At 45.1% G+C, this 7,933-nt stretch overlaps 1 protein-coding gene across 4 annotated transcripts in view; it reads left to right on the top strand.

The window, feature by feature from the left end:
* Positions 1-5,877: 5,877 nt before the first annotated feature.
* Positions 5,878-7,933, top strand: part of CUEDC1 (CUE domain containing 1) — a 118,173-nt gene continuing 116,117 nt past the window's right edge. The window contains exon 1 of one of the 4 annotated variants that reach the window (XM_044993714.1): positions 5,878-5,989. The gene's annotated coding sequence lies outside the window, so the exon portion shown is untranslated. Of the gene's footprint in view, positions 5,990-6,910; positions 7,050-7,933 lie in introns of those variants that run through there. The other 3 variants (XM_044993715.1, XM_044993712.1, XM_044993713.1) reach the window with 3 other exon arrangements.

The following is a 7,933-nucleotide window of genomic DNA, read 5'->3' as shown; positions in this document are numbered from 1 at the left end:
ACTTTCTATACTTGAAATCTTCGTGATGATCTATCTTTAAGCACACTATGTTTTTCTATAGCATCTTCCATCCCGATATCTCAGAAGTCCTTTCTCATTAATTAAGCACCGTAGCCTCATGCAAACATGGGCTGGTAGTACCCCTTTTTACAGATGGGGAAATGAAGGCAGGGAGAAGCAAGTTGACTTGCCCAGGTTCACACTGTGCCAAAACTGTAAAAGACTTTGAACAAATAACAGTCTCAAAAGCATGAAAACCCAGTAACTGAAAAGAATGTGATTTGCTCTTCATGCAAATTGTGACTTTGCAATTTAGGGGACGTTATTCCTCAAAAACTACACTCTGTCTGCAGTTCAGTTGTCAGTGCACCATTTAGGCTCTGTAAGGCCAGATGAGGATGGATGGTGAAATACAACATTTCAGGTGTGGAGCAATTTTAGGAAGGAGGGCAGTTTGCTGAAAACTTTAACTGACTTCTGCATTTTCTTCAACTAGTGTGTTTGCAAAGATAGTGTGATTATAAAAGAACAGCTGAACACATCCTGAAATACCTCAGTGCCTGGAAGACTCCAGTTCTAAACTTGGCTCTGGACACGTGGGGCAAGTTACTTCATCTGTCTGCACCTGTCTCCCTATCTGTAGAATGGAGATAATATTAGTCTCTAGGGCTGGTTAAAATTGGGAATGCTGCTCTGCCGTAAATAAATACACATTTTTCATAAACTGATTTTTGAGTGATGTAACATTTTTAATACCACAATTTGCTTTTTCAATGAAATTATTTGAAATTAAAGGGAAAAAGGAAACCTCAATCCAAAGTGTTAATTTTTATTTGTTTAAATTCCATTGAGTTTGAATCAAAATGTTTTTCATTTTGGATAATTTTATCAAAAATTCTGAAATGTTTGAATAATATTATAAAGTGCATATAAATCAAAGAGCCACATTTAATTAAAAAAAAAATAATGATCAGCCCTATTAACTTACTCCCAAAAGTTCTATGAAGGCTGGTGAAAGGAGCTGATTTCCCTCCTCCATGTAGCCAATGTAACATCATGGCACTTGAGTGATATCCCCCCAGTTTACATTGGTGTACATGAGAGGAGAATCAAACAGAATGCTTCTAAAGTGCTTGCATTGTGTAGCAGTATCAGTCCCAAGATATTGGTGAGACAAGGTGGGTGAGGTAATCTTTTATTGGATCAACTTCTGTTAGTGAGGAACAAGATTTCATAGATTCTAAGGCCAGAAGGGACCATTGTCATCCTGTCTGACCTATATAGCAAAGGCCATGGAACTTCCCCACAATAATTCCTAGAGCAGATCTTTTAGAAAAACATCGAAGCTTAATTTAAAAATTGTCAGTGATGGAGAATCCACCACAATGCTGACAAATTGTTCCAATTGTTTTGGGCTTACACCAATCTGAAGAACAGCTCTGTGTATGCTCAAAAGCTTATTTCTTTCATCAACAGAAGTTGGTCCAATAAAAGATATTCCCTCGCCCACTTTGTCTCCCTAAAGTTCTCGAAAGATAGAAGGTGGGGAACACTGTGTTAAAGACAGTAAAACATTAGGGCCTCAGTCTGCAAACACAGACAACTTTACTCATGTGAGTAGTACCATTAAACTCTGAGATTATTCATGTAGGTAAAGATATTTTGGTGCTTAAGTGTTTGCAACACAGGGGCCTTGGATTGTAACCATTCTGATGTGAAAATAAGGACAGACACCGTGTCTTCTTTTATGTTTAGCACAATGAGGGTCTGATCCTAATTAGGGCTTCTAGGCACTATTGAAATGATGAATAATGAATTGAAGCAATAACAACCCAAGAAACAATGAAGAGAATCGATATTTTAATGCTAATTTGCTTGGTGTGTCAAGGTCTGAAGTCATCAAATATGTTGGTGCTACCAGAGGAAATAAGGGTACAGACATGAGAGATATTTTATACCTGATCAGTCTAACAAAAAACAGCTTTCAGTATTTTTCCTCTCCCTGGATTAAAAGAATATTTTTCTATCTCTGCAGTACAGATCAAATAACATTTGGCCAATACTGAACATATAAAAAGGAGCTCTTTAAACAGAGTAATTTATTTTTCTTTTACAATAAATATTTTTACAAGTGTGACAAAAGTGGCATTATATTTGTGTTTTTGTTAACAGGGTTTTATTCTAAAAAACCAAAAACAACTTTAACCATTAGAATCAAGGCAGAGTGAAGGAATTGCCCATTGATTTCAATGGGAGGTAGATATTTAAATACCTTTGAGATCTGGGTCCTAGTGATTGGAACCTACTAAACTCTCAGTTGTCTGGGAAAAGGACTTTCTGGAATACACATCAGCAAGCACATTAGTGGTGCTAATGATAATAACAGAACAGGTGATGGGGAGTCAGGACTCCTGAGTTCTGTTTCCAAATTTCAAATTGATTTGCTCTGTGATTTTAGGGACAAGTCACTTAAAGCCAGTTATTCAAAAGAGCTCAGGGCCTCATTTTCAAGTGCTCAGCACCTGCAATTGGAACTAGATTTTAAAAAGAAGTGCTCCCATATCAGTTCCTAAAAAATGGCCAGATTTAAAAAAATTCTTAGCACCCAATAGGCAGAACTGTTGAAAATCTGCCCACTTATTTTGATGTCTAAATAGCAGCTGAGCTCTCTTGAAAAATCTGACCTCAGTTTTCGGTGCTGAACCCTTCTGAAAACTCTGACACTCAAAAATGGACCTACTACCCATTGCCTGGAAATATTGTAAGAATACTCCCTCGCTTCCCTGTCTGTAGAAGTAAAAACTGAACAGTTAGTAAAGGCCTGAGTTTGATAAGGGACCTGCATTTGCAGAGAGGGGAGAATGGAGGGGGTTTGCTCAGCACTTTCTGAAAATCAGGCTCCTGAAAGGTCTTAAGTTGGACACTTAAGATCACTAATCTCTTTGTTGATGTAGGTCTCTATTTTTAACCCTAATACACCTCTACCCCAATATAACGCTGTCCTCAGGAGCCAAAAAATCTTACTGCGTTATTGGTGAAACCGTGTTATATCAAACTTGCTTTGATCCACCGGAGCACACAGCACTCCCCCCCCCCCCCCGGAGTGCTGCTTTACCACGTTATATCAGAATTCATGTTATATTGGGTCATGTTATATCGGGGTAGTGGTGTATTAGCCGTTTCAGATTGTAAAAAATGTTCAACCAGTTTATTAAAATGTAATATTTGGGGGAAAATATGTGGTCAGTGTAATCTTTAGAGTACATCTTGCTTTGTAAGAAATATGTGATTTTTTTCAGAGAGAAAATAATACCCCAGTTACAGCTCATTTTAGAGTCATGCCTGAATCCTTCACAGCTGTTATATAAAATCATACACATTCCATGTTTAATATGTGATCTCCCTTTTCAAACCATTGTCCTATTAGTTTTATCTGTTTAGATTAAAATGCACTCACAGAATTCCTTAGAGTTTTATATTTCTCACTCCCATTATTGTAAGCGCTCAGTGTCATTAACGGCTAATCCTAGTGCAACAGGGACACCGATGCACACAGCAACAGTATAATATTACTAGCATAAAGTTCCATCAGGCAGTTCCAGAGCAGCAAACAAGAGGTCAGCCAATGGCTTACTGCAAATTCATTAAAATGTCAAAGATAGTGCTCAAGCTGGTCTGCGTTTAACTTTGTAAAGTTAAATATTTATAGCAACATGTACTTGAAATTTTTAAAAGTTATAGAAACACTCTCACTAACGTTTCTGTAATTGATGCCTATTCCCAAGTACTCACAGTCAGAGCATTATGTATTTTTATCCAGGCTAGTTTGCTTAGCTGCTAAACAAAGGTGAAAAATCGCACTGGGGTGAAAGTGACCTCTGTGCAAAGGGCCATGATATAAGATCTTTGTGTCCTTACATTCCCAAGGTAGGACTAATCAGTGCATAGATTGTGTGTTGGTCTCTCTGCACAAGGATGAATTTCACCCACCAGACCAATGCACTGCTTAGGACCTTATAAAATCTGCTTCCAGAAGGGGGGTTAATGCAGAGAAATTACCTCAAACCTGCCTTTCATTTGATGGTGGGATTCTGACAAGATGCTCTTGGGAGCACCTTGAGGTCCCCTCCCAGGGCCATTTAGGCGACCTAGGTGGTCGCCTAGGGCATCAGGATTTGGGGGGGGGGGGTGGCAATTCGGCGGCGGGAGGTCCTTCCACGCTCCAGGTCTTTGGTGGCAATTCGGCAGTGGGTCCTTCACTCGCTCCGGGACCCGCCGCCGAAGTGCCCCGAAGACCGGGAGCGCGGAAGGACCTCCCCGCCACAGAATTGCTGCCAACGACCGGGAGCGCGGAAGGATCCCCACCTAGGGCGCCAAAAACCCTGGCGCCGCTCCTGTCCCCTCCAGTACTGGTATGGAACTAATATTATTATTAATCATCAGGTTTATTACAGTAATGGCTAAGGGCCAGCCAAGGACCAGGCCCCGTGCTGGGCACTGTACGAACACAGAATAGGAGGCTTTCTGTCATAACCAGGTGCTCAGACACTCTGGTGATGGGAACCATGTAAGAATCTTCGTAGACAGCTAATTTGGTACCTCAGTGTCTGTTTCAGTGCCACCTGCCCAGATGCAGTGCTAATGGGCACATGACCAAATTATTCAGGGCCAGCTCCAGCTCCCATTAATGACAATGGGAGTTTGCCACTAAATAGAAATAAGAAGTATATCATTGCTTTCTGTCACTTATTCTTTCCACATACATATAATGCACAATGACTCTTAAGAATATATATCACAAAACCATTCCTGCCTCCATCTTTGTAACTTATTTGTAAAGTTACTAGCCAACGTGTCCAGCCTTGATTGATACACAGGGTCATGTACAATCTTTGGCTGTCCCATGCACATCTACTGCTAGGCAACAGGATCAAGGATGCTATAAGGATAAGACACACACACACTTTGTAAATGTACCCTTCCAAGTTGAGTTATTTTAATATAGACCAGGATATTATCTTATAATCATAGTAAAACCATAGTACAATTCTGCAATTATATCCTGCAACCGTTCTCCCTTATGCTATAAGCATGGGCTAAGCAGGGACAAAGACGTGTCATACTTGGATGGGAGACCTTTAAGGAACTACTAGGTGCTGCACGAAGTAGTGTTGATGACTCAGTAGCTGGGGCACTCTGCTCCAGCACAGGTCATTGAGGAGCTTTATCTCTAGAAGTGAAACCAAGGTCTTAACCACTTGTCATTAAGGATGTAATTCTGTCCTTTGGTAAAGAGGACAAGTTGTGTATATTCAATTTAAAGTTTTCCCTGTAATTTGTTAGAAAAGATCACTTCCTGTCATAAACTGTTATGTGATGTTGATGGGAGCTGTCAAAAACACTGCCAAGTTACACACCAGCCATGACACCCTTTTATCTGTGGTTGAAGTGATCCTTTATTACAGACCGCATCTCATATTAAGCCCTATCCTTAAGAACTATCCTCTTCTTTATTCTATATCCACACCATGTTGATGCTCAGGAAAGCTAGTTACGTTTGTAAAGGGGATGTCTATAAATTAGGTAACACTTCTTTGGTGATTTTCAAGACCCTTCTTTAATACTGAAACAAACATGCAAAATTAAGGACCCTCCTCCCCCAATACCTTATGTAATTTACAGACAATCCCAAAGTGTGTTTGGGAGCCTTCAGGACAAAAAGTGCTATGCCAACATAAGCTCATTCCCAGAATGTTGTTGAGACAAATTCTATTCAGGGCCTTAGTCCCTACCTATTGCTATGGTAACTGACAATCTAGACTTTACCTGACCCTTCTAGAGAAGCTTCTGCAGTGGATTCCATAGTCTCTTCAGCATTAGGACCACAGTACATGCTGGAGCATTACTCCAAGCAGCAACCGGGCATTCTAAATATTGCGCCATGGGGCACCACCATAATATAAATATTTACACCTCTGCTTCTTAAAAGGTATGTTCCACATTCGGGATAGGCCAAATGTAAGTGCTCTTCTCACCCTAATCACTAGCTACATTGTGCACATTATTTTAAATTCTCTGGCCCTTTCTAGTCCCTTTAGCGTCTGTTTCCTGCCACTGCACGTAAAGGTCACTATCAAGAAAGGAAACAGTACTCTTCTGCTGGAATCCTATTGCAGTGGTTCTCAGCTGTTCCCACACTGGGATCCTCCCCCATTCCTTTTTCCAGAGGAGGCCTCAGCACTCTGGTGAACGCCTCACACTTTGCAGTGCAGAAGGCTGTGCAGTCCTGAATCTCTGGAGCCTGGCTGAGAAGCCTCGTCAATTTCAGGGGCCTGCTTTGGGGATGCATTTGGCTCATTGTGTTTTGCCCTAAGTAACTAGGTACAGTGACGTCCCATGCCATACAAATACTTGCTCTCAGGTACGGGGTGAGACAACAGTTGGTGCTTAGCAATGGGTCCTGGGAGCCTGAATTTTAATCAAGACACTGACTCCACTCTGTGACCTTGGGCAAGTTCCTTAACCTCTGCCTCCTTCAGTTCCCGCTTCTGTGCCCGGGGGGGGATGTTCATTCCCTGCCCCATGGCTAGAGACCCGGCACTGGGCGGTGCGTTGGTGCCACAAAGACTCGCCTGAGGGAATCCCAGGGCTCTTGCCCCTGGGTGCTGCGCCGGTCTCCCCCACCCCGCCCGGCGGGCCGGGCACGAGGAGCTCGTTTGCACTTCAGGCAGCCGGCCGCTAGGAAGCCGCCGGGCTCGCGTTTCCCTCCCGTGCTGGAGCTTGAGCAGAGCCCCTGCCATTTCCGAGGCGCCCCCCACCCCCTCCTCCCCCAGCCTGCGAGCTGCGCCGGCGGCTGCGTGAGGGGAGCTCGGAGCCGAACTCCCGGGGAGCTCGCGAGCGCGCGCGCGCCTGTCTCTCCCCCCCCGCCCTTCACACCCGCCTCAACGGCTCCCGGGGCAGCGCCCGCCCCCTCAGCCCCCCTCCAGCTGCGGGCGGCGCGGAGCCCGCCTCTGCCCCAGCAGCCCGGGAGCAGCCGCCGCGGCAGCCGGGTAAGGAAGCGGCAGGAATTGTCCGTCCCGTGCCGGGGGGGGGGGGGTGTCTTCGGAGCTGCCTTTGTGCAGCCGGGGCTGCCCCGGCTGGAGCCGGATCCGGAGCCGGAGCCTGCGCGGCCGCCCGTGCCAGCCCGCTCGGCCGGGCAGTGCCCAGGCAACGCTCCCGCGGGCGGAGCCGGGCAGAGGCCCTCACCGGGCTGGGCTCTCCCCGCCGGGCGGATTCCCCTGAGGGGGGTTTTCCAGGCTGCCCCCGCCTGGCCGGGCTGGGATGGGAAAGGGAGCCGGGGCGGGGGGGACTTCGTTCCATGCTAGGGCGCTGTGGCACCTACGGATCACGGGCTCCGTCTCCAGCCACATCCCCCGCTGAGCTGGATCCATGTGTGAGCGTTTCCTCCTCCTCCCCCTAGGCTCCCTCCGGGGTGGGGGGTGTTCTGTGGGGCAGCCAGCGCTGGGAGGGGGGGGGGGCTGTGAGTGAACCCCGGGGCTCTTTGTCATTCAGTTTCCAAGCAGAATTCCCCCACCCCCAAATCTCCCCACCCCTTCTCTGGAGCCCTGCTGAGGTTAGCCCGGCTTTATTTACAGGTTGTTGTTAAGCTGTGTTTCTCCTTTCCCATAGCCCTCTTCCTTTGTGTTGTTTCAAAATATTGTTGTTGTTGTTATTACTATTTTGCAAAGATACCAAAAAAAAAAAAGTTGAATGACTGGAAATCAAGTCCAAAAACCTGTAACTGGATTTGGTGTTTTAGCTACGTAGCCTGTATAGTTTTATAACCTGGGCTGTTTGTTTTAATAGATGGCAGAAGAGGAATGAGGCATGTTTATGGAGGGGAAGAAGTTGTCGTTGTTGTGTTGTCCATTGTTGATATGTCTTAAAGGCTTCA

Source organism: Mauremys mutica, chromosome 19 (assembly GCF_020497125.1).
Source record: "Mauremys mutica isolate MM-2020 ecotype Southern chromosome 19, ASM2049712v1, whole genome shotgun sequence".
Lineage (NCBI taxonomy): Eukaryota > Metazoa > Chordata > Testudines > Geoemydidae > Mauremys > Mauremys mutica.
Note: the sequence above shows the minus strand (reverse complement) of the source record. Positions and strands in the feature narration are given on the sequence as shown.